Source organism: Pezoporus occidentalis, unplaced genomic scaffold, assembly GCF_034315485.1.
Source record: "Pezoporus occidentalis ecotype Australia unplaced genomic scaffold, CSIRO_AGI_Poc_V1 ctg5, whole genome shotgun sequence".
Lineage (NCBI taxonomy): Eukaryota > Metazoa > Chordata > Aves > Psittaciformes > Psittacidae > Pezoporus > Pezoporus occidentalis.
Genome location: NW_026915835.1, coordinates 1,583,629 through 1,609,099, shown reverse-complemented (window position 1 = coordinate 1,609,099; position 25,471 = coordinate 1,583,629).

Sequence of the window (25,471 nt, the reverse complement as noted above, 5' to 3'; positions counted from 1 at the left end):
TCATTTTGTGTTAAGGAAGACCCACCTTAAAACCACAGATTGCTGCTGGATAAAAGTCATGTAAAAACTTCATCTGTGGTGAACTGGTACACTTGTAACCCTTTAGATATCACCTGTTGACCAAGTTGGAGACTAAGACTAAACCTAGGAGCCTAGGGGCTCCTCCAGTTTAGGAAACAAGGGGTCCTACTCTGAACCTCATGACTCAACAGGAAGGTCTCCCTTAGCCTTTTGTGTCTTTGGTGTCTGTGTAAATGATTCTGAATTGATTTTACCTTGATTTTCCTTAGTATGTTTCATCCATGCAATAAGTAATAGAGTGGACCTTGCCATCAAACTTCGTTAAGTCAAGCTTTCATAAATTCATTAAAACTACTCTTGTTAACACCTTTGATGGTGATTCTTTGAGGGACCCTAAATGACTCATTTTGTGACAAGGATCAAGGTGTGACCATTGTATCTTCAGCCTGACATTTTGCGGCATAGATGTGCTACATTCATATATGAGATAGGCTACATAGGGACTTGACTATGATCAAACGAATTAAATGAGCAGCTATTCACTTGAGTAGACCCTTCAGCTACATTCATCACTCAGGGTGAAAAGAAAGCTCATACCCAGATAACACTTGACCCTAGAAAAGAAAGTTGTCATTTGGTTTTATGAACTATGCAAATGTTCTATTTTGCTTTACCTGTAGACATGGACATGTGTGCTTTGGGCTTTGCAATGGACACAATAATCCATTCTGATCAGATATATACTTTGCATAATGGTAACTGGAAGCAATGCCAAAGCAGCCTCGCTCGCCTAGAAATAAATAAATGCACCACAGGAGAATGTGCATACTGGGCACAGAATGAAAAAGTGTCCTGCTCAGAGATATCCTCTGCAACTGATTTACCTGAACTGCAACTGTAGTGGCAAGCCAGATTTCTGCAAAGCTGATAGATAGGGTCTGTGTCACCTGCAGTTACTATTACACAACTCAGCCTGCTTCTCAGAAGAAATTAACATACCCACTTTCAACTTCTGAGGCAACTGAAGCAAGAGAATATGAAGAAAATGGAGTGGCCCAAGCCCCCCACCCTTTCCCTGCCCTGGGGACCCCTGAGCAAGGTAAGCTTTCCTACAATAATGCTCACGCTGTAACATGCACACTGATTGCTTTCCCCAGTGTTGACTACTGCCAGCATTCTATAGGCTCTGGAGGTTATTAGTCCAATCCATCCTCGGCTGCTGTGGGCTTAATCCAGTCACAGAGAAAGCCCAGGTAATTACCCCTCTATTAAGGCATTTACCAGGGTCTCATTTTCAGTTCTTTGTAATACAACCAAATTTCAAGTGTCTGAGCTCAGTGCTTTCCTTAATGTTTTTTTAAGACTCAGGAGGACCAAAACAATTTTTTGTTGCTGTTGCTCTGAGAGCAAGGTTAAAGGAGAACAGACAGTTCTACTGAATGCTATTTTTTTGGCAGAATTCTGAACAGCCTCACTGGCTTTCAGAGGAACATGACTTTCAAATGAACCTAATGCAGGGGCTGCACAACCTCTCTTTTTTATCTCAAGAAAAATCTGATCCAACTTGGAAATGATATAAATTCACTTTTTATCAAAAAATAGCAGACACCATGCAAGCTCACTTGTAGAACGATGGGGAAAAGAACACGAGTTCTGCCCAAACCGCAGGGTGAGCTACTGAGCCACACCATCTCTCAGGCACCTTCTGACAAGTCTCTGTGCCCGGTTAGCCCACCTGCAGCAGCAGAAGATGGTACTTCGTCCAATCTGCCCCCATGCCAAGCAAAACCCCCAAACTAGTGAAAGGAACAGAACATGCATTCTCAACCACATTCCAGCTCACAGTACAGGGTAGGTCATGAGTGAAACCGTGTTTCTGCTAACACGGTACCCTTTGAACTGCAGCAGTAAGACTTGAACAAGCAGGTGTTCCAGTCTGCTATCTGCACCATGGCAGGAACTTCTGACGGAAGGCTGTGATAAATAGCAGAGAAGGTGGGGAAGTGATAACATCTTGAATTGCTGTAGGTTGAATTGCACATGAACATGAGTTGGAGTATTCACAAAAGCTTGCAAGCGTAATTCAGAATACACAGCGAGCTCCCGAGGCCTTGTTTACACCATAAAGTGTATTTAGACTGAGATAGTGTCAACTTTAAAGAAAAATAAGTCTTTCCTCCGTCAGTTTTTGGATAGGCTCTTGGATTACAAAATAGGATTGACTTAGTCTGAAGTCCAGTCTGGCTTAAACTAATTCAAAAAGAAACCCACTCTATCAATGGAATTAGAGCACCTGCCTAGAGAATGCATGGCTATTAATAGATTTCTATGTAGACAAGTCTGGAGAAATTTCTCAAAACACGTATCAAAAACAGGTAAGACTGTAGTACCAGAGGAAACTATGGTAAAAAGGAAAGAGAAACAGAGAGAAAATCCGGGTTGTAAAAAGTCCCAGAATTACAATGTTCACTTATCTCCCCATTAATTGCTGTAAATGCAATTCTTCACATGCCTTTATGAATAGTCAAGAGTAATATCTAAAAAAAAAAAAAAATTTTTTTGTTTTTTTTTCACACTTCCTGCCTGTGGAACCTGTTTTTTCTTTACAGTTTGGATTTCAGCTTCTCCCTGAAGGTAAATGAGTGTCACACTATAAATTTGACAAGGACCCATCTGCACATCTACATATTGAATACTCAGTCCTGTTCCCATAAGACATACTCCCAATCACTGTTTTAGCAGAACAGCAGCTAATTTCCAATAGCCTGTGGAAGTTTGCCATTGAGTTTGGAATTTCCTGCCAGGCTGGCTTCTGCCAGTTTGTGACAGTATTTCTGCTGCTTTATCATTATGCTCTCACTAGGAGTCTAAAGCAATGGTGAAACGTGTTCACACTGAAATAGATCTGTTTCCTCACAAATACACTACATGACATCAGAATAATTCATTTTTCCCACCAAAAACTTGAAGTCCATCATCATGAATAATTCTTTTAATTTCTCCATAATTATCATAAATTAATCCCCTAGAATTTCTGTTTCAGTAGCAGTTTTTAAAGAACAGCATTAATATCCTAGTCAAGCAGGATCTCAGTTCTGATCTCTTCAGTTGTTTAATTAAAAAGTAGATCTTCACCTTTCTTACATATTAAGTTATAAATTCAAAATGAAAGTAGAAAGTCTGCCCCTCCTTTAAAATGCAGTGAAAGTTTTTCGCTCATTAGTTTTCTGTTTTAATGGAAGTAATATTGCTCCCTAGGTTGCTTAAAAACAGGGGTGAAACATCCATCTTCTTACACCCCTTGCTCAGTATCTGCCCATCTGGTCTCTGTTCTCATTATCAGAACTATAGCAGAGGGATGTCGATAGAGCTTCACCAGTGCAAATCTGAGGAGAAAGAAGAATAATCCTCTCCATCTGCACATAGCAAGACAACTTGAAATCTCTGATATGCAAGTTCTGGCATTTCTTGGCATGACCATTTTAGAGGTTTCTCTCTCCAGCTGTCCATCCACCGCATCACTCTGATAGTAGTGCCATGCAGTAAAACAGCAGGATGTGTCACAGTCCCCAAGCCTTCTCTGCTCACATCTCAGTATCTCAGCTTAAATAGCTGGAGGAGCAATGTCTGCATGAAGGATGTCCTACCCTTTGCTTATTGCCTCTTTGGTTGGGGTGAGGGAGCAAAGCAGAACATGAGGAAAGACCAGCAGTGAGATGTGGCAATGACTGCAAAGCCTCCCATGTGAGCGACAGCAGTGGACCCAAGGCTGCATGAAACAGTGTGCAACAGGGGGAATGGGAGCACCTGAGGCAGCACAGCTCTTAGAACAATAAGATGCAGCATGAAATGTGTCTCCAAAGAGGACTCACTTCCCCAGGTGGTTCAGCTGAACATAACTGTGCTACCTGAGCCTATGTGAGCCCAGTAATGGTGCTACCCGATGTCAGGGCACATGGCAGGAGTCAGACCATGAGAGGGAAAACACAGCACTGAGACACTTCCCATTTCCCTACTACACTAACACTAAATGCTGTACAGATATTATACAGCTTCCCTTCTGTTAGATTTGCTTGCACCTGTTATAATCTAATTAGGAGGAAATTGGACTTCTTTTGCTCACATCATAATCAGAGGCAACATAAACACATAAATCTTTCTCTTAAATTCCTTTTTCTTCTTTCTGAAATGACAGAAGACTGCCCCATGAACCCAATGCGCAATTCTCTTTTGCATAGCATGATGAATAATGGATCAAGCTTACATCAACCACAGATGAAAATCATGCCTTTCTGAAATCCATTCACTGCTTCATGGACACCAAATCCTCTAGTTGGTATACATTTCAGCTGTCATAAATCCATGTAATGTTCCTGTGCATGACACTATTCATTTAGACCACCAATTTAGTTAAAATGACAGATGTGAAGAAATCACATGTAACCAAACAGCTCCCCAGTGATCACACAGCTGCTGATGCTGAAGGGACTGTGTGCTTTATTCAGCGATAGTCAAGCACTTCTATCCACATTTACCACCTGCTGTCAATATAATGTCAGGTGGAGCTGTGCAGTTCTCACCCAGCTTGCTTTGATTCAAGCCATTCTCCTTAAGGTTTTTACAAGCAAACTAAGTGCAGCAGGTGGGATTCTGCACCCACCGATCCTGTGGCTCATAGAAATCTCCCCACTGTTGGATCAGGGACCAGAGGCTAACTTGAAGATGAAGAAACCTAGCAGATGATCTTCAGTTCACCTCTTTCTTTGAGAAAAGCCCTTGTGTGTATCAAGAATTCAATGTAAAAACAGAGAGCAGGACAACACACTAAACAAAGGGTATTTATTACCCTTATCTTTAAAGTCTAGATCTCACCATTCACATTGCAGTTCCACAGTCCTTATGCCCTAAGTACTCCTTGGCATCCTCAAAGTAGTTTAGGGACCTTCTCAAACTGAGCTAGACAAGTTATAGCAAATCAGGCTATTATGCCCCTGTTCAGCAATGCCCTTAAGCAAATGCTTATGACCCATTCATGTAAGTAGCCAAGCACTTCGATTAATTGGGTCTTCAAAAAACAAGGAAGCCATATTTCAAAGTGGCACCGTATACCTCTAAAATGAACATATGGCTCTTAATGTTTTCCAAAAGGCTTTTATTTTACAATATACATCGATTTATTGTGTAGTATCCAGTTTTTCTCAATTTTTAACATAATGAAAGTCATTAGGAAAAACTAACTTTGCTTTTCTGATAGAATAAGCAAAATGTTTCCAGATTATATTTCCCTTTGGCATACGACAAGGAACCAGAGGATGAGCTTTCTTCACAGAGAATTTGCCATTGTCTTGATGTGAAATGGGAGAAAAATGTGCTTTTCTGTTCAAATCACTATAAATCAGCTTTCATCATGGACTTTGTGCATAAAATTAGCCTGCCTAGCAATGTAAACAAATAAATGAATCAATGCAACATTATTTTTATATGGCATATTGTCATCATTCATTAGTGATTTAATTCTGCATGTGTTCTGCAGTTTGATAGACAAGTTTTGCACAGGAATAAAATAACATTCTTAAGAGTTTGGCACCTACAGCTAAGCTATTAAATTCATATCAGTGCATCAAAATAAGTAATCAGCAACTCTGAAAATCAGGTCATTCATTTTTGTGCCTAAATATAGATCTAGATGACTAACTTTAGGCATTCACAGTTGAAAAATGTTCATCCAAATGTGTCATCAGGGAGGGTTGAATAGATTTCTAGAAGAAACACTTGAGAGAAAAACATTTTAGATGATAAAGAGTATCCTAATTTATTATTCATATAGTTCTATTGGTGTGCCTGGCATTTTTAAAGGCAGGAGAAGGGATACAGCTAAATACGCTATTCTAAATATACTTTAAAGACTAGAACTGAGGCCATAAAGATTTAGAACACAATTACTGGTATTCAGCTGATTGTAGTATTTTTCTCGGGGAAAGGGTTTATACAGGGATTTTTCTCCTCTGCTTTGTGAAAATAAAAGGTAAGATGATAAAATAAAAGGAAAAAGCAGACCAAACATTGTCAAACAAAATCTTCCAGCCTAAACCTATATCCATAAAGATATTTAGATATTTAATTTCTATGTCAACATCTGACTTCCCACTGACAACAAGGGGAAAACAATGGGAAGAGGTAATTCTATAGACCTCTAATCTAATTACATGACACTAAGGTAAGCGTCTTAGAAAGATTTGTGATATCACTCTCAATTAGAGAAGAAGAAAGATGACTAGTTTCAACTGGGTATCTGACTTTCAGAGGTGAAATAAATCCTTTTCTTGGTGCCTACATCAAAGCTGTGTTTCCGTATTTTGACTGAAGCACTCAATAATTCCAGCATTAGTACGTGCTGAAATCTAGGAATATTCATCACCCAAAAATCCCATGGCTTTGTATAAAAATGCATGACCACTCATGACCAAGAATAGAGTATTTCACCAGACACTTTAAAAGGGCTAATAAACGTTTGCAAAGGGAACAGTCACACTTTTGACAAAGTGAAAAGCAAGTGTTCATTTGAACAGAGGTGAACAGGTATGAGCACTGAGAAAAGATGTGACCCTTTTTTAAGATGTGTTAAACAACTCATATATTCCTGGTAAATCTCACTGCTGGCAGGCTGCGTAGTAAGCAGATAGTGACCATCTGAGTTTTACTCTGTGCCAGCTTCTGTATCTGACATCCCAGCCAGTTAGTACAGTGGATTGCTCTTCCTAAGTATCTAACAGCACTAATGAAGAGCTACTGATCAAGTTTAAATGCAAAAGAAAATGCATTATAGCAGGGACATTCATGGAAATAACTTCATAATAACTGCCTATTTTGCAAAGAGGAAGATGGATGTTACTTAACAGGGTATTTTTCCAGTAAAACACTCATTTTTGTCCCTCTAGCAAAGTTTGTCATCATATGTTACAACAAACATGTTCTTTTTGTATCTAGGGAGAAAACAGTTGCTGTGTAAAAATTTCCCATGAAGACAGCAACAAGGCCAAACTCTGGAAAGCACTTTAAATGCACACACCTGGATTACTTCTAAGAAAAAAATGTTTACAGAAGAAATTCTATTTCTGCTATTACTCCCTGACATGCAAATGGCAACAAACCACTTCTGAGTCCACCGTCAGTCATGGCACTTGAATCTGTATGGAGTGTTTAAATACTGGGCAGTACATCTTTTTAGTCTGGTCAACACAGATGGCAAAGCTGAGTCTCAGGCTCTGGTAACTATAAATGATGCAGCCACCTAATCCTTTCATAAAGAAAAGCATGAGGTGGTTCAGAGGGTCGAGTCTGTCTGTATAACAGGCTAGACGGATCATCTCTCTCTCTCCTCCCACTGGCAACAGACTCTAGAGGCAAGTTTGTTTAACTAGTTGAGGCTAGACACTTACATTTTAGACACTTACATTTAGGGAAGACCAATGCAGGGAGTAACCTGCAGTAGGGAATAGCCCCAGAGCACCATGGTATAAAAGATATGTTGAAAGGATAAATTAAGTCAGTTGCTGAGGTGAGTAGCTCAAGAGAGGACGTCTTCACCACCAGAGCGGGGGGAGATCAGCGTCCAGGAGCCTCAGCTCAGAGCGGCGAGAGCCACCGAGGGAGCCTCAAGTCCTCGACAGGACCTGCCCAGAGCCGGCAGCTCAGCTGACGAGAGCGAGCAGCTGACTCACAGGGGGCGGAGCCAGGAGCACCGGCACCAGCCCTGGCTGGGTAAAAACCTGCCCAGGGAGCGCGGCAAAAAGAGCCGGTGGAGGCAGTTTGTGCGGGCAGGGGAGCGGGATGGTGAGCACTCGTCGTGTGATCAGGGCCCGGTCCGGGAGCTCTGCTCTGGCTGCCCCGGCGGTGGCAGCGTGGGCACCCAGACAGAGCCGATGAGAGGGGAGGCTGCAGTGCAGAGCTCGGGGTGTAGAGAGTGCCTGCACTGGTCTGGTGAGGGGAGGGTGCACAATGGGCAGGGCTGCACTCGGTGCTCCCTGGTGGAGGTCCTCCTGCAGCAGGGGCTGAGCTGCGGGATGCTGTTAATAGGCTGCGAGATGTCAGGGAAGCTGAGAGGAAGCAGCACTGCTTGCTCCAGGCCCAAACTGTGCAGGGAGGGGCCTCGAGCTTCACCTCTACCTCATGAAGGAAAGAAGGAGGCCGTTAAGCTGGGAATTAGTGACAAAAAAAAAAAACAACAAAAAAAAAAGGAGGAAAAGGACAACCAAAAGCAAGGGGCTTCCCCCTAAATCCCCTGTCCCCACGCAGAACTGCTTTGCTGTCCTGCAGGGCGCTAATGAGGAAACGCACTCGAGCCAGAAACAGCCGGCTGATGCCCTGCTAAAGAATATCCCTACTGGTGCTGCCAGGAAAAAGAGGCAGGTTGTAGTAATAGGGGACTCGACACTGAAAGGGACGGAAGCACTCGTCTGTCGGCCAGACCCCATCTCAAGGGAGGTGTGTTGCCTACCGGGGGCACGGATCAGGGATGTTGCAGAGAGGCTGCCTGCTCTAGTAAGTCCCACTGACTATTACCCACTCCTGGTGATACATGTGGGTGTTAGGGATATAGATAGTAGTAGCCTGGGGAACATAAAGAAGGACTACAGAGCCCTGGGGGAGGTGGTTAGGGGCTCTGGAGCTCAGATAGTCTTTTCGTCAATTCTCCAGGATACAGGTGAGGACCTAAAAAAACCTAGGAGGATTGGCCAGGTTAATAAATGTTTAAAAGGGTGGTGTCATAGTCAGGGGTTTGGGTTCCTTGAACACAGGACCCAAGTTTGTAGGCCAGGTCTACTGGGGGCTGGTGAAGCTGGTCTGATAAAGAAGGGAAAGAACAGTTTTGGTAGGAGGCTTGCCAGACTGGTCAAGGAGACTTTAAACTAGATGTGTTGGGGGAAGGGGGCATCATTCCATCCCAACACACCCAGTCAGTTGCCAGCACCTGTAATAAATGCTCAGAGCAATGTAGAGATATCCCAGCCTCTCCAGCCAATGAGCTGGCTTCATTTGGAGCTCAGCTCAGTTGCCTCTATACAAATGCCTGTAGCATGGAGAACAAACAAGAGGAATTAGAGATGTGTGCACGTCTACAGGGGTATGATATAATAGGCATCGCAGAAACGTGGGATGGCTCCTATGACTGGAGTGTCGGAATGGAAGGTTACAGGCTCTTTAGGAAGGACAGGCCTGGCAGGCGGGGAGTTGGAGTTGCCCTTTATGTTAGGGGTAGGCTGGAGAGTATGGAACTCTGTCTGGGGACAGGTGAGCAGTCAACAGAGAGTTTGTGGGTCAGGGTTAAAGGGAATATAGCTATGGGAGACATTACTGTAGGGATCTGTTACAGACCGCCTGATCAAGGAGAACCTGTGGATGAAGCACTCTATAGGCAGATAGGAAAAGCCTCATGCTCACAGGCCCTTGTTCTCATGGGTGACTTCAACCACCCTGACATCTGTTGGAAGGACGGTACGGCCCGGCACAAGCAATCCAGGAGGTTCCTAAGTTGTGTGGAAGACAACTTCCTTCTGCAAGTAATAGAACAGCTGACAAGGAGAGGTGCCATGCTTGACCTCGTGCTCACCAACAGGGAAGGGCTTGTTGGAAATGTGACTCTCCAGGGCAGCCTTGAATGCAGTGATCACGAGGTGCTGGAATTTGAGACTCTCAGGACAGTGAGAAGAGCGTGCAGCAAGCTCACTGCCCTGGACTTCAAAAGAGCAGACTTTGGCCTCTTCAGGAATCTGCTTAGTAAGGTTCCATGGGACACAGCCCTAGAGGGCAGGGGGGCCCAAGACTCTTGGTTGATACTCAAGGATCACCTGCTACAAGCTCAGGAGTGATGCATCCCAACCAGGAGGAAGTGCAGCAGGAGGGCCAGGAGACTTGCTTGGATGGATAAGGAGCTCCTGAGGAAAATTCAAATGAAAAAAGAGGCTTATAATAGGTGGAAGCAAGGACAGGTGGCCTGGGAAGAGTACAGGGATGTTGTCCAGGAAGCTAGGGACCAGGTTAGGAAAGCTAAGGCCCAGTTAGAATTAAACTTGGCTAGGGATGTGAAAGATAACAGGAAGGGATTCTATAGGTACATAGCAAATAGAAAACAGACTAGGGAGAATGTAGGCCTCCTCAGGAAGCTCTTGGGAGAACTGGCTACACAGGATTTGGAGAAGGCTGAGGTTCTGAATGACTTCTTTGCCTCGGTCTTCACTGGCAAAGGCTCTGACCAAACCACCCAAGTCTTGCAAGGCAGATCCAGGGACTGTGAGAATGAAGACCTTAGGCCCACTGTAAGAGAGGATCTGGTTCAAGACCATCTTAAAAATCTGAATGTGCACAAGTCTATGGGTCCTGATGAAATCCATCTGCGGGTCCTGAAGGAGCTGGCGAATGAAGTTGCGAAGACACTGGCCATCATATTTCAAAAATCGTGGCAGTCAGGTGAAGTTCCCAATGACTGGAAAAAAGGAAATATAACCCCCATTTTCAAGAAGGGGAAAATGGATGACCCGGGGAATTACAGACCAGTCAGTCTCACCTCTGTGCCTGGCAAAACCTTGGAGCCGATTCTCCTGGAAGGCATGCTAAGGCACATGAAAAACAACAAGGTGCTTGGTGACAGCCAGCATGGCTTCACTAAGGAGAAATCCTGCCTGACCAATCTGGTGGCCTTCTATGATGGGGCTACAGAACTGATGGACAGGGGTGGAGCAGTTGATGTCATCTACCTGGGCTTGTGTAAAGCGTTCGACAGTGTCCCACATGACATCCTTGTCTCTAAATTGGAGAGACATCAATTTGATGGATGGACCACTCGGTGGATAAAGAACTGGCTGGATGGCTGCACACAAAGAGTTGTGGTCAATGGCTCAATGTCCGGCTGAAGACCAGTAACAAGTGGTGTCCCTCAGGGATCGCTGTTGGGACCGGTCTTGTTTAACGTCTTTGTCGCTGACATGGACAGTGGGATTGAGTGCGCCCTCAGCAAGTCTGCCGATGACACCAAGCTGTGTGGTTCAGTTGATATGCTGGAGGGAAGGAATGCCATCCAGAGGGACCTCGACACACTTGTGAGGTGGGCTGATGCCAGCCTCATGAAGTTTAACCATGCCGAGTGCAAGGTCCTACACCTGGGTTGGAGCAGTCCCAGGCACAGCTACAGGTTGGGCAGAGAAGAGATCCAGAGCAGCCCTGCGGAGAAGGACTTGGGGATGTTGGTTGATGAGAAAATGAACATGAGCTGGCAGTATGCGCTCACAACCCGGAAAGCCAACTGTATCCTGGGCCGCATCAAAAGGAGTGTGACCAGCAGGTCAAAGGAGGTGATCCTGCTCCTCTACTCTGCTCTTGTGAGACCTCACCTGGAGTATTGTGTGCAGTTCTGGTGTCCTCAACATAAAAAAAGACATGGAACTGTTGGAACAAGTCCAGAGAAGGGCCATGAGGATGATCAGGGGACTGGAGCACCTCCCGTATGAAGATAGGCTGAGGAAGTTGGGGCTGTTCAGCCTGGAGAAGAGAAGGCTGCATGGAGACCTCATAGCAGCCTTCCAGTATCTGAAGGGGGCCTATAAGGATGCTGGAGAGGGACTCTTCATTAGAGACTGTAGTGACAGGACAAGGGGTAACAGGTTAAAACTTAAACAGGGGAAGTTTAGATTGGATATAAGGAGGAAATTCTTTCCTGTTAGGGTGGTGAGGCACTTAAATAGGTTGCCCAGTGAGGCTGTGCATGCTCCATCCCTGGCGGCGTTCAAGACCAGGCTGGACAAGGCCTTGGGTGATATGATTTAGCGTAAGGTGTCCCTGCCCCTGGCAGGGGGGTTGGAACTAGATGATCTTAAGGTCCTTTCCAACCCTAACTATTCTATGATTCTATGGTTCTAAGTAGGCTATGTGGAGGTAATTTAGATCCTTGCTAACTTATCTGCAGACTTCCCCTCTTGGTCCTGCTGTGGTAAGCCCTCCAGCCTTAGTCCACAAGAACAGAGCAGAGTCCACAAGAACAGAGCAGGTTCCCCAAATAGTAGTCAACCAGGAGCACATGATCTTCACCTGGATCTGAGGGCCAGACAGAGCAAAAATAGCATCTTTAAGAGAGGTGTGTTTTGCTGAAACAGAAGTTATTCTTATAGTCTGCTTCCTGATACAAGAATATAAAGCATGTGCAAACTTCAGTAGTAGCAAGGCAAACCAATATACGACAAGCATATATTTAGCTTCACCACCATAAAACTGCATGTAAAGTCCTGCTACCCTCGCAGCACAGCTAAACAATCCATGCATGATCTGGTTACCAAATCTGAAAAGCATAGGTTGTCAGGGTTTTCCTGACATCCCTAAACTTCTGCGGGACTCCTACCATGCCAGCAGTGCTTCTGTCTTTGTACAGTGCATTTCCCACCAGCAGGTCATACAGCAGTACAGTTGCAGGGAGCAATGGGTACAACGCCAGCTCCTGATCACCCCAGTTACCAACAAAACTGAGTACCTTTCCACTGCTCCCAAGCCATCCCTGATGAGGAACTCCTACTGGGAGTTGTCATTTTGATAGAAGGCATCAATGACCTGCTTTCTCCCCCTGACACCTCTGCCAGAGGTCCCGCTCTTCCTTCTATTGTCTCTACACAACCTTAACAAGAAATATTAAACTCTCACATTCTCAAAGTCCTCCCCACTCAGGCCCTCCTTGTAGTAGGGTAAGCAATCATGAGACTGAATAAATCTCAGTGAATATCATTTTCCTTTCAACTGCTCAAGAGCAAGCTCAAAAGTAGGTTTGCATCCTGCAGCCTCCAACATCCTCATGATTTGGGCCCATCTAATCTAGGCACAAAACAAATACCATGTGTCAAATTTGGCAAACCATCCCCTCCCAATGATAAAATCAACCAGATAGATAAACAACTGATCTCACAAACAGAAAATGCTGTTTGAAAATGGTGATGATACGTTTACAGTAAGTCTATTAGGAAGACTGTAGAGAAGTCATATTTAATTATATTATGGGTTTACACCACTTTTACTAACTTTTCTCATTTTATGGACTGGAAAATTTTTATAAAGGCAAATATTCTTTCTTAACTGACTCAGTGCTGATGAGGAAACAGAATAAAGAAGATGTTTGCAGTTTATGGGTACATCTGGTGATGCTGCAGCTCATAAGCCAAATTAATATTATTTAATTTAGTGCCATCTACCACCAGTTAAACACAATTCCCACAGTTCCTATGTCAAAGAGCTTGAAACTGGGCATATTTGAATCTGGGTTTTAAATTTAGCCCTCCTTGTCTTTACAGCCATTTGAAAAGAAAATTGTCATTTATAATCATAGTGGGTAATTCTGCTACCAAAATGATAGATGAAAAGGAAGAAGTCTTCATATTCATAGGGCCTTCACACAGTTAGAGTGCATAACCTCAGTGACTTGCAACATCAAATGAGAAAAGACAACACTCAGTCTCTCAGCTTTTAGCTTGAAGCACTGTGAATCTGCAATTAACTCAATTATGAGCATCTGGTCTTTTTAACCCCTTACAATCAAAGGTCATTTAATCTTTCAGCAGTCAAGATTTGTCGATATGACAAACATCATTTCATACTCATTAAAAAAGGAGAGCAGCTTGTGACATGGGATATCAGCTGTAGTGGGGTTACACATTTTTCCAATCCTTCCTGTTATTTACAGTTTAATTGAAATGCTAAAAATTAAAAAAAAATACATTAATTCTGACCATTTGTATGACACGTAGCAAACACGCAGTATGGTGCATGATAGATTTACACATGCTGATAAGATTTACTGATTTACAAGTAGCTCAAGCTACTTTCCTTCAAGCATTTATCATGGCTCTTAATTTTGTGTGAGTGGTTTGGTTTGAGCCATTGTTGCCTTTCCAACTTGGTCAAGTGCTGGTGCTGATGAAAGTAGGTCTCTGCTGCCGCTGAAGTCAATAGCAGAAACTGGCGATCTTCAGCCTGTACAAATAATTGGCTGAGAAACAGTTGTGACTCTATATTTTTACTCTAATATTCTGTGCAGAGATGAATACACCTCTCAGAATCTCAATGTGAAATTGAAATCCAAACTTCAACCTGTTTCACTGGTATCAGGTTTAGTGCATCTGCTTGGATCTCTGCTCAAGAAGAGTAACAAAATCCAGGCTTCTGTCCCAGATTTTTCAAATACGAAGCTTTCTGAAACAACATCTGAGGGGGGTCTTGTAAGCGGCGAGGAAAAGCAGGCAGGCCAACCCAATATGGGTGATAAGCAACTTCTGGTTTATTTGTGACGCATTTCACACATATATAGGAGTGGTATTCAGCCACTCCTTCTTGGCATAACAGTATTGGTTAGCCCCCACAGCTTCCTCCACATTCTCCTCCCAGGTCCGGTCTCTGTCCACCTGTAGGGGCCACCCCGTGCCTTGCTTGCACAGTCCTCCAGAACTCTATGGTCCTGCTCTTAGAGTCATTCTGCAACAGGGTCTTACCATCTGAGGTTCATTTTAGGCATATCTTTAATTCTCCAGTATTATGAAATTTTTTTTGTGACTCTGCTTTAAACACTAAATGAGTCAACTTGAACATCCATCCAGCTTGCTCAGAAATGAGCTATTCAGTTTACACTGTAGAACTATAAAAGATCCATCACTCTTACAAGCATTTGGCTTTATTTTACTAACTTACTGAAGTCAGACAGACTGTTAGGAGCACAATTCAAAGCACCTAAATTCAGCACCTTATTTAAAAGGCTGGGAAAGAGGTGAGAAAGAGAGAACCAGTTTCACCTAATTTGAGACAATGAACAAAGGTAATAAATAGGGCATTCAGTAATCTTAAATTATTTTATGCAACAAACAAAGCAAAGAAGAGATCTCCAGAGAGCAGTTCATCTTAAACCACTCTTAACTGGCATTGTCACACACCACCAGCCCAGTACTTCAGTGCAGGATTCATAAATAATATCAGAATCGAGTCATCTTTTTCAACTGCTTCTTGATTACCATTCACACCAGAATTAGCATATCAAGGTAGGAAGAAATATATTAATATTTATGCTCTCTATTCCTACATGGAAGCTTAAATGAAGAATGTGAGGGACAAACCTACTATATGCTTAAGCAAAACCTTTGAGCTAGAGTTCTGCTGGTTCTCTGTGCACTTTGAAGGAATGAGAAAGCCGTGCCTATGAGCATGTTATTTCTGTGAGATATCACTGAAATAATGGCAACAATCACCCTAATTAGTTGTATGGACAATGAGTGCAATCCACGGAGTGTTTGGAAAGAGGCAGCTAGGAAACAAGGGGAGCAGCGCAGCTGAATCTGGCTGAACAATGGCAGTGCACATGAGCCAGCTAGGCAAGCATTGCTCGGGCAATGTTTTGGCACATGGGGACATGTGAACTGCCAGAACTTCCTTCTTTTCACCCTGAAAACTTTCAGTGGCAAAGCTCCCAGCCACTGCCCAACAGCTCCTCCCATTGCCAAGGCCATTTTCTCCCTAGTCACTGGCACAAAGGACTACAGGGAAAGCTCTGCCAGTGGGTATCCTACTATCCTTGGGCATCAGACTTTCCACAGAGAGGTTTAGGGTGGAAACCCAGTTTGTCTTCCTTATTCCTGCTGCTAGGCCTCAGACAGCCCTGCATTGCCATGCGCACTGTGTTAGCATTATGTAGCCCTTCTCAGCCATTCTATTTCCTTAGATAAGACTGGGAAATATAGTCTACCGCTTCTTGAATAGAGAAAGGAATGCCTGTAACCCAGGAGGTTTTCAAAGGTGTTCACCGTTCTCAGGTGTCTCCAATGATTAGAGAAGGTATTTCCTTCAGGGGGACAGGATTAGCCCTCCTTCCCAGTCATAGGTAACAAACTTAGACATATTTGCACTCAGATTGGGTAAACACCTCTAATCATACTTGATCCCACCTCTAAATATTTCACAGGGGTACAGTAACATTTTATTACATCATTTATGTTTGTCCCATCGTGGAAAATCCCCAGCCGATTCTTGCATTTTGCCTTGTAACCTGTGAAGGGACTAAAATTAATAGTATAACATCACATTAGAGCAGCTGGTCTATCTCAGACTAAGCAGCACCTGTTTTGGTTCCAACAGTTGTGTGTACAGGGAGTATGAGAAAAGGGAGTTTTACAGGAAGGAGAAAGAAGGGGAGGTGTGGGAACATAGGAAAAGCAGAACAAGGAGAGGGGAGATAAGAACATCACTGAAAGCAACTTTTACTGCAGCTGAAGATTAATGGTTGCTCATCCACAAGCACTCTACAGCCTGAGGTAAGTGGAAAAAACTGAAGATGCTACTCAATAGCCAGTGTAGCCCTTTACAGACATAAAAAGCAGTACGCTGATGTTCCCACTCAGACATATAAAACCAATGTGATATATGTAGCTTTTAAGTGTTGCTGCAGTATGAAAGTTTCATTGCTTCTTTGGCATCAAGAAAGCTACAAACCTCAGTTTAGGAACTGCAAGCCCCCGTAAAAATGGTTATGAAAGGCATTTTTCCTAATCACGTTAGCAAACCCTTCTCTCCATTTTCTCTCTCATTAAAAAGCTTAAATATTTTACAGCTATAGTGTGCAGGCTTATGTCCAGATTACCCTTCATTAAATGACTTTTACAGTAGCTGGATACAAGCCTTTTCTATTATTACACTCCAGCTAATTACGTCTCCTTTGTTTTCATTTCATCGTTTTAAACAAAGCTTTTGGGGACCCAGCCACTCTGTGAGAGGTGTTGCCAAGCTGAACACATTTCCAGCAAATCCCAGCTGGGCTGCATTCATTTCATCTGATGGCCTCTGCAACATGAAGTAGCTTTCTGAAAAAAAAAGAAAAAGAAGAAGGGAGCAGGGGGAGGACAGGGAAGAGGGAGAAGAAAAATAACAATGCGCAACCTATAGCGCTCTTACAGAGGTTTAGTGCAAAGACAACTTGTCACTTGGGAAAAATCCAGCAGGATGTCAGTGAAAAGTGAAATATGATGTACAGTGATTGCAAACATCACAGCTAAGCTATGTGAACAACCAGTTCTATCAGGCATTTTCTGCTTTTTGACAGCGTTGCTGTTTTCAGATTACCCCAGTAATGCTTCCAAAGTGTATTATTATATTCATGGCAAGAAGGAGGAGAGGAGGCCTGAAAATTACTTCCCCCTGGCAATGAATTGTCATTAAGGTCCCAAGTTGAGCCAACTCTTTGCATTGCCTGGGAAGCCAAGGGAGCCAACAGAAAGATATGATTTCCCCAGAGCTGGGAAGCCAAGGGAAATGATCAGGCATCTGAAGTGTCCCCAGTGTGCAAAGAGCAATAGCAAAAGGCTTTGCTAAAGAGAGATGTTTTTCAGTGTCTGTGCAAATAAAATCTACATTTAAATATTATTTTAATTACTCATTCTTATCCATGATACACTGAATAATCAAAATAATCACATCAGGAATGATAACGAGATCCGTTATGTGTATTTGCATGTACAAGGCAGTATGTCGGTCCTTGTGAACAGTATGTGAGATGACTTGCCCTTGCTCCACAGGGCCTACAAGCCCACGTCTGACATGGTGCAGAAGCCAAATGAGAAAGGAAGTTGTGCAGCATGCCATAAGTGCCTCTGTTCTCCTTTTCACATGGGCATTTTGTAACTCACCTTCAATTCTTTTAAGCCTTCCTTGACCGTGTATCCTTCTAGCCTTCCTTGAGCAAATGATATCAACCAGCCCACTGAGGAAAGTTTTGCATGTTCCTGCTGTCCACATTCTTTGGGCTTGTGAGTCCTACCTTTTCCTTTCTATATATTTGCAGTTTTGGCCATGTGTAAAGCCTTGTAGCATGTAGTGGATATAAAATCCCAAAAGAAAGTAAGTTTTGAGATCTTCCACTGCTGTCAGTCTAAAAGCTTATAGGATTCTAAAGGGACTGTTTTTCTAAAAACTTTCTAAAAGTTCTTAGGAAAACATGTCACTGCTAAGGAATTCAGTAGAAAACTCAGAAGACTGAAAACATGACCTTATCTCTACAGAGTATCACAGGATGGTTCATCTTCTATCAAAATCTGTGAAGTTCTTCTGTGACTTACTGCCATCACATATTCTTACTGTCTATCAAGCATCACATACTCTCGCTATGTATTGATGGGGAAACAGTCCTTCCTTGCCTCCTAACTGCTTTCCCATGTAGACAGGGGAAGAAATGAGCTGGCAAAGGCAGCAGATATAACAGCCTTTCTTCAACCTTCATGTCTTGTAAAAAGGCTACTCATGAGTTGTTGTCTTCATGCTTTCTCATCCCAATTCCAGGTCATTTTTCAGCTAAAAAGATCCAAGCTAATTATTCTTCCCAAAAATAACCTCCAGCTGCCTAAAGAGTCCATCATTGCTCTTCATCCCACATATTGCCAGAGCAATATGACCGGTACGCTCATAAGATCAATTAGTCAGTAAGTATAATGCATGCACACTGCTCCAGAAACTCTCTTCTCTCCACCCATTACACCAGCCCTTTTTTCTGATATCGAACTTGATGGACTGTTTCAAAAGGACCTGTGAGGTGAGAAGGCACCTTTATCTCCCACCAACAGAAGGCAGGAAGCCACCTTCTATCTTATTTATCCACAAAGCTCCAACCCCATTTCCTTTATACAACAGCAAAAAGTAAGCACAAGCTCCCTCTCCATGTTTCAGATGCGTGACATGTAACAGGGAAATGAAAACACTTTGGCAGAAATGCATCTCTGCGAGCTCCCCAGCCAGGTTACTTTCCCAAACCATGCTTGGTTTTCAGAGATACTTGTTCATGGAATAGAAAAGTATGGAAAGTGCACCCACTTCTGCCTATTTTCCTCTAAAAATAAATAACCTTCTCTCCCTTTCTGGTCCAAAGGGGGAGGGCTAATCATGTAACGGGTCCCCCAAAAGCCTAAGTCCTTGTTACCATCCTGTTGCACCAGCTTTGGCAGCAGTATATCAGGAGTTTTCTGCAGCTGCTGAAGAGCCTGCCCTGCCTGCCCAGCTTTGCCTCTGCTCCTGCTATTTGCTACTGTATGTGCAGTATAAATACCAAAGAGAAAAGCCTGTCAAGCAGACCATTTGGAAATTAGCAACCTTTACACTATTTCTAAAACAAATTGTTTCCATTATCAGAACATTGCAATGTTGTATGCATCCATGAGAAATCACCCCACAAATATATTTCTTGCTTTAATACATTGTTGGTTTTTTTCCCATGAACAATTTTTCTCCCTGTTTCCTGAGATTCCATTCAAGAGAAATATAACAAAAACTCAGGTACAAACAGACTGTTTGTGGTTATTTTCTTCTGCTCTTCAGTACCAGGAGAACAATTTGTTCTCCTTAATTTCAAAAGAGAGCAACAATTAATTAAGCTAATGAGAATTACAGGGAAAAAAATAATGAAAGTACTTCAAAGGATTTCTGACCTATAAAAAAAAAAAAATCTTATTCTGGTCCTGATGCTTAAAAAAAAAAAAAAAAAAAAAAAAAAAAAAAACTAACTTTTTTCTTTCATAAATAATCTTGCTGAAGCTTTATCCTTAAAACGTATTCCCAGGACAGTGGATTTGGCAGATGCGGGCTTCAAATTGCAGCTGTATTGATGAACTTGTTTTGATATGTGCATTTTTTTGTAAAGTCCTTTGTTAAGGGAGGATATTATCATGAAGCTGGAAGCTAAGAAGTAAGCCCCGAATGCTACCCAGTAGCAAACGGGGCAAATGTTTGTATTCTTGACAACAGCATATGGTCATTGACTTTTTGACTGTTGCTTTACTAAGAAGAAGAATTAAGAAAAAAAGAAAGTGCACTCACTGGTCCAAATATCCCCCTTAGCAGAAAAAGGCCTGCAGAGAAAAGAAAACACATAAAAATGCACTGAAGCAAAGTAATGCTCCTTAAAGCTGGCTGAGCCTCGAAACTATGCTCCTGAGATTACATCCTGAGGCGGCAGGGGGCATGGTTAAGAGCAATTCTCCTCGGCTCCAAAGGAATGAAGGTAAGTGTCAGCACTGCCATAAAATCAATTCATGGATGATTGCTCCCATGATGACTGCAAGCAGCAGTGACCTGAGTCTAGACATTGTGCTGGTGAGGAATCACCCCTAATGGCTTTCCATCTGATCCCCACTAAGAGAGGTCACAGATCCTATGTGTCAGCATGCGGCCAGCTCATGATGGGGACACCTTTTGCACTGTACAAACAAGGTTGCCAAAGGGTATGGTGGGGCTTAGGATACCACACAAGTCTGGCTGGCTTCCCTGTACCCTGTTAATCCACTGATCATATACCTTATAGAGAACTATTGGGGGCGGGGAGGGGGTCCAGCTTTTGAGGTCTGAATTACAGCTTGATCATCCTGTTAACAAGGGACAGATTAAATGAACCACCATAATATAAAAGGACTTTTTACCTTTATATTATGGCAATTACCTTGTCTCTGATACTCTTTTCAGCATGTGCTACCTGGTCTAGAAATCATGGACCATTCTTACACATCACTAATGGCATCTCTCTCCTTACCGCCAAGGACACTGTAAGCTCGCTCACAAAATTTGCATTAGTATAATTAAAATTGGTTTTCAAATTGATTCAGCCTTCAGCTAACACAGCTTCTCTGCACAAGAATGCTTTCATCAGCTTACTATGGGGTTACAGTAGCTAACACAGGATTCCAGCCCATGAAGCATTCAAGATACCACTGCTTACCAGTTGCCATCTGTCAGATGAAGCATGACAACAGATTATAAACCCATTCCTGGACTGCCTCTAGTGCCCAATAAAATGCTTTTAATAGCCCCACTCTCACTCCTCTGACCAGCTTTTCCAGACCACACAGCACCCTGGGGCATGCCAAGCATAGCTGGGACTTCTCAAGCCTGCTCTCAGAGTCAGTACAGCAGCTCCCCCCATTCCACTTACATTCTGCCAATAAGCTTAGCACCTTCAGCTCTTTTTCTCTTCACTGCCTTATGCAACAGACCTGGAAATCAAGCCCTTGAAGGATACCAGTGGCTATTAAGAGTGAATGAGAATTCTAATTGCAAGCAGTCATATTCTGAATGGGGTTAACATCCCTACACTCCCCAAAGGACATCAGGAGGTGAGAGAAGGGAGACATATGCCCTGAAATCACAGAATGGCAAAGAAATTTCCTTTCTGTGCTGTATTCTGCCGCTTCTCACAAAAGAGATGGCAAGAACAGAATGACCAGTGGTGCAAATGCACTTCCACACTTGGCAGAATAGCAAGGGCAGCAAGAGGTAGATACTTACACTGTATGTGTAAGTGGGATGTTTGATGTGGGTGGACAAAAAGCCTCCTGGTCTTCTGCTCCTACCCGGTCCTCTGGCCACTCAGAATAACTGTTGGTGACAGTGCACCCTCAGGTGGCAGCAGAAGCAACAGGAGTCCAAGGAGGAGTGTCTTCTTCATACACACATCACAACCCTCAGCACCTGAAGCCACTTCTGATACCCCAACCTGCTGTCTATATGTGTCCTGTACAAGCTCTGGCATGGAAAGTAACAATATCAAACTGGAAAACTCATCCTGGTACACAAGGGATTATATTAAAGGATCTATAGGGGGATTCTAGCATGATACCAGTTAAAATCAATAGAGACTTTAATTTTTAATTAAACATTAGTAAGAGTGGTTTAGATCCTGTGAGCAGTGAAACATTACATGCATTTTACTCATTTCAGTAGTCCCATGAGGCTGGAAATCGTATTGCTCATTCAAATCAGCAGCAAATTTTCCATCAATATAATCTGTAGTTTTTAAGTAGCAGTACCTACATACTAAGAATGGGATTCATCCCACTTGACTCTGAATGTCTAAAACCAAACTGTCTACTCTAAGCTCATTGCTCCAGATTAGCCTAAGCAGTGGGAAGAGTTAAGCATTTTTGGTTGGGTGCTGGGTGTCTCATACAATAGGTGTTGAAGAGATGGCCTTTGGCAGTGATGGGTTCTTTTTGATAACTATAGCAGAAGCCAAAGGTGACTAACTCAGAAACAGACAAAATTTAAACCTCAGACTTCTAAAGGCAGGTAAGATGAATCCTATATTATATATTAAAACAATTGGACCTGAATTCTTTGAAAACTTCCCCCGTCATATCAAACCTGTCTGTTTTGACTCTTTCCAAAAGCACAACCTATATTAATGTCACATAATTTATCTGGGAGATAGGTCAAGGTGATCAACATTACTGAAGTGGAAGACATTTGCAGAGCAACCACATCTACAGTATGTCCCACCTCTCTCCTACCCAAACGGCTTCTTTCAGAGATCCTGCAAAAATCAACCTTTGGCAAGCAGGATGGCACACCACACCTCCTCACTTCTGACAGTAGGGTGCCTTAGGCACATTCAAAACTGTACTTAAAGGCTCAAAACTCTGCTTAGCAGCCAACCACCCACTGACCCCACTTCTGATGCAACATCTAGACATGACACATGAATACTGAATGAGAAATTGGTGAATGTACCACAACCATTCCCTACAGTAAGAATGGACAGTAAGAAATAAAGGGTTTCCTTCAGGAATGATGGAGAGTTTGCAATCAGCATTCACCTTATCAAATCTACATCTGACTATCTACATCTGACCTACTAAAGCCACCAGAGTTCCTTTCCCTATCAGACATCCAATAGCAACATAGTGGGAGAGCTTTACTTCAGCTAACTCAAGCTGCCAAAGAATAAGGCATTTGGTGTAAGCCAATTGCTCCCCAGGCTTCCTCCTCCACAGTCACTGAAGGGAGGCATTTGTTGACCCTCATCAAAGGCTGCTGAGCCCATTTCTCTTACATACTTCCATCAGGACAGAATATATCAGAAATTGAAGAAGTCTATTGTTCTTTATTGACTAAAAGTGAAGCCTATATGTTTATTTTATGCTAGCTGCCTTTTGGGAGGTTTTTTTTAACAGCTAAAGCTGGGTTAGATGAATCCCACCTGAAATTTGCAAAGCAATTCAACAATTTAGGGCAACTAAGATGATTAAGGGAGTGGAGCATCTCTCTTATGAGGAAAGACTGAGGGAGCTGGGTCTCTATAGTTTAGAGAAGAAGAGACTGAGGGGTGACCTTATTAGTGTATATAAATATATAAAGGGGGAGTGTCACGAGGATGGAGCCAGGCTCTACTCAGTGGCAAACAATGATAGGACAAGGGGTAATGGGTACAAACTGGAACACAAGAGGTTCCACTTAAACTTGAGAAGAAACTTCTTCTTAGTGAGGGTGACAGAACACTGGAACAGGCTGCCCAGGGAGGTTGTGGAGTCTCCTGCCCTGGAGACATTCAAAACTCGCCTGGACACATTCCTGTGTAACATTATCTAGGTGTTCCTGCTCCGGCAGGGGGATTGGACTAGATGATCTTTCGAGGTCCCTTCCAATCTCTAGCATACTGTGATACTGTAATATTTACTACAGGACCAGAAACAAATATGGTATTTATTATTCTGTGTTCACTCATCTCCATGTGAACCAATGTCACATGGAGATGTCTTAGTTTTTGAAAATGGAGACCTTTATGAAGAACATAAAATGTTACATAATGTTGCATAAATTCTTAAGACTACCAATTTTCTACTTATTTTAGTTAGTCACATCATAAGATGTAACACTCAGAAATTCTAATTCTGCTCCCTGGCATATGCCTTTATTTGTTTTCATAGGCTTTCAGGAATAAAAATACTTCAGGACTGCTTTTGTGGAGTTGGGGCTTTTCCAAGCAAAGGCTTACTACACATACACACACACACACACACACAAAAAAAAAAAAAAGAAAAAAAAGAAAAACAAAAACCAGTTTATTGCTAGGATGCTGAATTCTTTTTTTTTTTTTTTTGAGGCAATCTGCTGTACTTAAATAATGCTTTTAGTATGTTGGAGGGGAAATTCTGATGCAAGTCCTTTTCAGGTCACATCTGAAAGAGAAGGAAAGTGAGATCAGGCAAGACACAGAGCAGCCTACCTGAATTTGCATTCTCTTCCTGTCACCTACCCACTTACTCCTGAGAGAGGATATCTGTAGATCTAAGCTGTGTGAAATGCTAGAAGTCTAACTGCAGAAGTTAGTGCCCTGCAGTAGAAGAATGATGAATCAACCCACACTGAGCCTAGTTCCACTGCAGCTAGCCCAACTCAAATTAGCTTTTTCAAAGGCAATGTAGGTCAAACTAGCTGTTTCAAAGGTAAACTTAGGTATACCACAGGTACTTATTAAATGCTACCAGGTAGTAAGAACACTGTTGGTGTTGCATTAAAATTCTTATTCCTCACAGTTATCTTTGCAGCTGGAGCTCACCAAACAGAATCTAGACCCTGATTAATTAATTCTGTTAATTCTTTACACTTGTTGGATTACTTTTAGCTTTAATAAGTCTGAGGACTTCCAAGGGACATCAAAACCCTGCTTTAATTCTACTTTTAATTAGATTAGATGTGATTTTTTTATTCAAGTGAAAAGTAACATATGTAGCCCTGCGTGATAATGCTGAATTGGAAAGTAATCTTACAGTAAGCAGTTAGGCTTTTTACCAGTGTTGACTGCTCAAATCAAATTACAATAGGTGCATTTCTAAATTTCATTCTCATTTCTCTTTAGTTTGAACTGAATATAAATATTGATCATGGATACATTGATTACTCAACTTCTGATATTTGTCTGGTTTTAAAATCTCTTATTGCCATTAGAAAAAAATCACCTTTCAATACGATAAGCAATTTTTCCCTTATTATTTTTACATATAGGTTTGGATAATGGTTATATTTAGGTGTTTGCCCCTACAGATTTTACCTATTCTTGGATCCAGCCTATTCCCAGGGTATTTAATTCTAAGCCAAGTTCTCTGCCCAGAAGCCTGCAATCAGTACTGCAGCTTGACAAGTTTTTGCCTGAAAAATACACTTAAACACAAACATTTGAACCCTTCTGGGTATGCTTTTTGGGGCACCAGATATTTAAATGGCAGTTAGAACAGCCAATGTTATCCTACTTTGCTCTCTGAAAGTAATGTTTGTAGACAATTCCATTAATGTACTCTGAAATAGACTTTGATCAAATTCTATCCATTCCAGTTGCAAACATAAAAGTTAATTGAAGCAAATAGAACTGCATAGACTGGGATCGAGGAGGAGCTGCAGTTTAGCTCCTGAGCCTCCTTAAATCTTTTACCAAGTTTCTCCAATTTATGGAGCTGATCCAAAGCTTGTTATAGCCAGTCAAAAGACTTCTGCTTTCACAGAATTCAAGAGTGAACCTAAATACATAGGTTGCCATCTGCAAGGGGTGTAAACATATACTTGACTTTAAGGAAGAGAGTAGCCCCACTATAGTCAGTAGCATTACTGGGAAACTTCAAGACTTGTTTGTATT